Source organism: Dermochelys coriacea, chromosome 4 (genome assembly GCF_009764565.3).
Source record: "Dermochelys coriacea isolate rDerCor1 chromosome 4, rDerCor1.pri.v4, whole genome shotgun sequence".
Lineage (NCBI taxonomy): Eukaryota > Metazoa > Chordata > Testudines > Dermochelyidae > Dermochelys > Dermochelys coriacea.
In genome coordinates, this window is record NC_050071.1 from 37,883,839 (window position 1) to 37,890,597 (window position 6,759).

General features: G+C 36.3%; 1 long non-coding RNA gene across 1 annotated transcript; it reads right to left on the reverse strand.

Annotated features, from left to right (window-relative positions):
- Nucleotides 1-454: 454 nt before the first annotated feature.
- LOC122459834 lies at nucleotides 455-6,380 on the reverse strand. The gene is made up of 3 exons (XR_006280788.1): nucleotides 6,064-6,380; nucleotides 3,629-3,711; nucleotides 455-2,329 (listed from the first exon to the last, which is right to left on the reverse strand). It is a non-coding gene; the product is annotated as an uncharacterized LOC122459834 (long non-coding RNA).
- Nucleotides 6,381-6,759: the final 379 nt, after the last annotated feature.

Sequence of the window (6,759 nt, forward strand, 5' to 3'; positions counted from 1 at the left end):
ACTTAACCCACAGGTAAATATTGTAGCTCATGTTCATTGTGATCGATAAGTGATCGGATACAACTGTGATGGGCACATTGAAAATACCTGGTTAGATTAAATTAGCACTTTTGCCAGGCACTTGATGACTGACCTGGGGCAAGTCAGTGAAGCCAAAATGTTCAAACTAGGCACCTAAATAGTTGCTCTGATTATCACAGGGACTGAACCCTCATAGCTCATCTGACACTCAGCTTCCACACTTGTAAAATGGCAATAACAATGCCTATCAACTTCAATGTGCTTTGTATGGAAACTGCTACAGTATGTAATTGCAGAGTAATATTTATTATGGATTCTTTAAAGGAATACTAGTGTTATAGCTAGCTCCCTCTAACTGATTCCTTACCTATAAGGAAAAGTATATAGAACATATTATGGAGGCTTCAGGCATGGAAGAACTACTTTGATTTGTGTCAATCAACAGCATCATTCTTTATTGAGATTTTAATAGCAATTTTTACAGACAGTGTTCAGTCAAATCTTTCATTAGTATCTACTATTTTTTTTTGGAATTTACTGTATGTATGTTTACCACTTTTCTTATTTCCCCTTTAAAATCCAAGAGTAAAAATGGCAATATTCAGGTCAGTTAATTTTTTAAAAAATCTGAGCACTTTTCTATCATTCCTGTATATAGGCTGAATTTGTGACTGAGTCATCTGGCTGGTAGAGGTGATAAAATATCAAGTTACAATTTCAGAAATAATGTTACAAATATATATCATGTTCTGACAGATAAATTGAACCTATTTTAAGTAGCGGTCCGTCAACTTTCCAAGGTGGAAAAGGCTCATGTATCTATTTTGGCACTTCTGTTTCAATGACACTTGTCACAGTTTAAAATAAACAGCTTGTCTGTGTTTTGGAGATGAGGAAGTGGGATGCACTGCAATGTGAAGTGCAATGGCAAATACCATGAGCCCCTCAAGGGGTCACAGGTACTGAAGGGAATATTTTTGATATCTAATTTTCTGATGAAAGAAAGGGGACATTGTTATCATATACTTTCCCATTGTGAAATGAAAAGATCTCACAACCACAGCGCATTGCACTACCCAGTATCCAATCCCTCACTGCTTTCCTTTCAAGCTGGGCATACAGCATTCAGTCACTCACATAGTGTGGTGTTTAAAATCTCCAGGATGTAATTTTAATACCTATGGCAATTTTCTCTGTCCCCCCTTCTCTTAATCTTTCTCTCTGACAGAACCATTGAGAGACTGACCTTGACTTGGCTTCATTCTCAGTTTTTCATTTACTAGAATAGCCTACCCAAAAATGTCCTATAAATGCTTGTAGGATATGCAAGAATTGCCAGGAAGGGCATTAGGTGCCCTGCATACATAATCTCTGAGCCAATCAACCTGTCTGTTCTCTACATCAGCCTTTCTGAACTTGTTATCCACTCATCACCCACTCCTGCTCTACCTACCATTCTCTCACCTCCTTATACACATGTGCTTTCACTCCTGTGCCTCCACTACTCAATGAAATGAGGAAGAAGACAGTCCAACTCCCCAAAACTTTGAGGAAAAAGAAGCACCAGTTGCCACTGGTGCCAAGAGAATCTTGAGTCCCTTCCTAGAGGCCCAGGGGAGGGGAGACACAAAGAGATATACATTCCCATCACAGGCAAGAGTAGGGAAGGGACTTCTGGGAAGTAGGTAATCCAAACTGCAGGCAGGTTGCATTCACTGCACCTCAGCATCTCTTTTGGTACAGGAGCATTTTGAATATTACCTGCCATATCTTTTTGGTATGGCTATGTAATTGTTTCCACAGGGGTACCACATTCAGCCTCAGTTCTTGCATAAACTTGGGATTGCCCCGAAGCCTCATGAAATCCGGTTCATTTTTTCTGGACTATTTCAAGTGGATGGCACTGCACAGACAAGTTGGTATATAAGTACAGTACAAAAGTGAGTCCCTGTCTAGAAAAACATATTGTTCAAAACACAAATACAACAACAGGATGGGTACCGGCCAATCAGTTCAAATTCAGCTAACGAGGGGGCAATGATCTCTTCCCCCCCAACAGAAATGGAGAACCAACAAAAGAAAAGAATAATTAGTAACAGCTTAAGATCATTCAGATCCTAAAACAGCAGCAGCAACCACACCACAAAAGCTCTGAGATAAGAAAATTTCATTTTATTAAAAACTATTGCGTTTGTATGAAAAATTTAAATAATCAGCCTGGCGATTAATTATGCCATACATTTAGAGCTGAGTGAGCAAAGGTCAGGGATCCTCTTTTGATTTTCTTCTCTTCTACTTGGCGTCCAAGCTGGAAAAAAAGGGGGTCAAATCGGAAAAGGTCAATTTATCTTTCTACCACTTTCTGAGGCTACGGGGTAAGCCTGTGTGTCCTTAATTACAAACTACAGAAGTCATTAATTTCTTAATCATTAATACTTAACTAAGTATGAATCCCTGTTACCCGAAATGTCTGTCTCCCACAGGACGATAATTATTTGAAAGTAATTTTGGTTTAATTCAGGATGTGTTCATCTCATACCAGACTTTTCCTGCCATTTTTGGCATTTGAACCTTTTCATGTGCAACTTCAGCCAGCTGGCAGAGATTTCTTGTTCTGTATCTTTCTCTTTCTCCAGCTGTCTGTTTCTAAAACTCATGAAAAGTTTTAAACTCATAGTATTTAGTTTCCTTGTATCTACCTATCTTTCTCAGGGTTGTATATAGTGCCTATCACAATCCCTTCACTATTTTTTTTATATTATTCTCACTATATAACTTTAATTCTGTAAACAGCAAACTGGATGTGTTTTATTTTCATATGTAATTTGGGATTTTGTTGGGCTGGCAACAAAACAAGAATTCCATTTTGTGGAAAAAAAATTGAGGTTTGGAAACTTAATTGTATTCCACATCATAATGAAATTGAGATCTCCTGATTTTTCCCCCCATTAAAAAGAGAATGATCCCCAAAATAGCCAATCGGGATGTGGGAGAGCCAAGTTCAAGTCCTTCTGAATGTGAAGTAAGTCCCAAAACCAATGTACTATTAGCTATTCTGGGGTCTCACTCTCATTTTGACCAGAAATTCCATCCTAGACCTGATACACCTTCCCAATGAAAGGTTTATCAAAACCAATATATTTTTATGAAAAGTATTGGTTTTGAGATAACATTTTCTGATGGGGGGGCGTATTTTTAGATGAAAATTCCCAACCGACTTTGTTTATATCTTTTCATTTCTGAATGGCATAAACAAATATTTTCATATCTATACCCATTTTTGTATTGCTCTATTAATGTGTGAGTAAAATCAGACAAATTATAAGTAAAATGGGGGAAAACTAAACTAAAATACATCACCAATTAGTAAGAAAATAAAAGGAACTCCAGATATTGTGATCATTTTGAATTTGGAAACAACTGAAATTCGGATGAAATTATTACTAATCATTAATGCCATGATTGCTATTTATTTTAGAACATCCACACAGTACAAATAAGAAGTTAAGCTTCTATAATATACTATTATGGGGACTGTTCCTGCAGTTTTGCATGTAAAATTGTCACTAAAGTTAATGAGACATTTTCACATGGAAGTTATAGTTACCTGTAATTTTCAGGTGGTCGCTTTCCATTTGAAGTTTCATTGTAATATGTTTTCCCTGCTGGACATATTGATCTTACAGGTATCTGAAGAGGTTAAGGGGGAAAAAGTGAGAAATAGTGGAAACTGTTGATGAGAACAGCACAGCCAGGCTATGGAACTAGTGTGGAGGTGAAAACGTGATGACAAGTTTGAATAAAGGATGGCATGGGACTGAGAGGAGCTCTGAGAAAAGGAAAAATGGAAGAGAATGACAAGCAAGCTTAGAGAAAGTAACTGTGACTATAAATGTCCTCAGAGGAAAATGCCGCGGATTGGAGGCAGTGAAAGAATTAAAGAAGAGCATTAGTACAAGGTAATTTTTTCAGCTCAGCCTGCTCAGATTGTTTGTGTCAGAGAGATGACATCTGTCTCAGCAAAATAATTCCTAAAGATGTGGATTAGTTTAGGTAGCTAAAGACATCAGATTTGATCCTCAGTGGATATGCTGATTTACAACTATTGAGGATCTGGCCTGATGGATCACCTCAGTTTTTGGTAAATATTTATAATTAAAGAACCGTTTACCTCTTTCTAGTTCTCACTCCTTTTGCTATGTCATATTACAACTAGGGCTGTCAAGCGATTAAAATAAAATTAATTGTGATTAATCACACTGTTAAACATCAATAGAATACTGTTTATTTAAATATTTTTGGATGTTTTCTATGTTTTCAGATATTGATTTCAATTACAACACAGAATACAAAGTGTACAGCGCTCACTGTATATTTTTGATAAGTATTTGCACTGTAATAAAACAAAAAAAAGTATTTTTCAATTCACCTAATACAAGTACTTTAGTGCAATTGCTTTATCATGAAAGTTGAACTTACAAATATAGAATTATGTACCAAAAAACCTGCATTCAAAAATAAGTGTAAAATTTTAGAGGCTGCAAGTCCACTCAGTCCTATTTCTTGTTCATCCAATCACTCAGATGAACAAATTTGTTTACATTTGCAGGAGATAATCCTCCCATCTTATTGTTTACAATGTCACCTGAAAGTGAGAACAGGCATTCACATAGCACTCTTGTAGCTGGCATCACAAGATATTTACATGCCTGATGCACTAAAGATTCATATGTCCCTTCATGCTTCAAGCACCATTCCAGGGGAAATGGGTCCATGCTGATGATGGGTTCTGCTCAGTAACAATCCAAAGCAATACGGACTGATGCATGTTCATTTTCATTATCTGAGTAAGATGCCACCAGCAGAAGGTTGTTTTTCTTTTTTGGTGGTTTGGGTTCTGTAGTTTCCACATCAGAGTGTTGCTCTTTTAAGACTTCTGGTTAGTATATCTGGCACGTAAATATTTTGCAATGCCAGCTACAAAAGTGCCAAGCAAATACCTGTTCTCACTTTCTGGTGACATTGTAAATAAGAAGAGGGCAGCATTATCTCCTGTAAATTTAAACAAACTTGTTGTCTCTTAGCTATTGGCTGAACAAGAAGTAGGACAAAGTAGACTTTGTTTTATTTTTGAGTGCCGTTACGTAACCAACAAAAATCTACATTTGTAAATTGCATTTTCACAGCAGAGATTGTACACAGTACTTGTATGAGATGAACTGAAAAATACTTTTCTTTATCATTTTTACAGTGCACATATTTATAATAAAAATATATGCTTTAATTTCAGTTACAACACAGAATACAACAGATATGAAAATGTAGAAAAACATCCAAAATATTTTATAAATTTCAATTGGTATTCTATTGTTTAACAGTGCAATTAAAACTGCGATTAATTGCAATTAATTTTTTTGAGTTTATCACGTGAGTTAACTGCGATTAATTGACAGCCCTAATTACAACCTTTTACTTCAAGGTAATTAAGTGGTTTTGTCTCCACAGCATAAAAATAAATTGGGCCTGATCCTCAGCTCTTATAAATAGGTATAATTCCAGTGAAGTCAATAGAGCTACACCAAACTAAACTAGCTGAGGATCTGGCACATTTTGCTCAAGTTCGCACAGGCATATACTGGCCTTTCCTCTTTGTTATTTTACAAAGAGTGTAATTTCACTAGAAATAAGAAACACTTTTGGTGCCATGTCACAGAGTACCTTTCCTCAGGGCCAAGCTAATAAGTTCCTTCAACATCAAAAGTCAGTATATATTTAGGCCTGACTTTCAGCCAAGCATTGATCTAGGATTGCTTTTTGCATTTACAATTGTGTACAAATGATTATAATTTAGACACTTACTATAATTCTCTGAGGGTACTGGTTAACAGCACCTGCAAGTTTGGAGGCCCAAAATTGTACCGTTCCTGCAAAAGGGAAACTGGAACTTACGACTGCTTATGAATATGAAATCAAAAATATCATTGGATATAAAGATAACTGCATATTCATTAAGTAATTGTGTTAGGTAATAAAACTCCCCACCTGGAATTAAACTGGAGATTTTCATTCTGAGACAGTTATAAAAACCCTTCATGTCAGTGTTCACATATGTTGTCTTTCTGTATTTCTGATAAAAAGTTGTTTAGCTTATTGTACTGTAGCTACAGATGTGAAAAGTCACCTTATATTCCAGGTCAAACATTTCATTTGCCTTTTTCTCCTAGGTTTGATCTCCAGGTCTCTACTGGAATCAGAGCTCTGTTCACACTTCCAGAAAAATCAGGATCAGAATGACTCCTACTTAGTAACATATACATTTTAGCATTGATTCAGAATACACTGCTGTATCACCCCTCTGATCTTCATTTCCTCTAACTTATGCAACTTCAAAGTACCCTAACATTGCTGCAATTCTAACTTCCTGTGTAATGTTCATGTCACTCTGGCATTACATCTCAGAAACAAGATCGAGGAAGCCTGTGTTTCTCAAAGAGCCAACATGGAATTTATGGGAGTTGCATACTACACACAACACTAACCTGCAGTAAAGAGCCAAGCTGCAAATAAAATCATGCACCAGATAAAAAAATATAGCAGGTCATTATTATATTTCAATAATTTAAAATATTTTTGTAATAATTTAGTGCTCGTGAAAAGTTCTGCTTTGACAGTGTTGCAGAGTGACATTGATGGGCCCCAGTCTCCATGGCATTTCATTTCTCACTTAGGGAATTATCA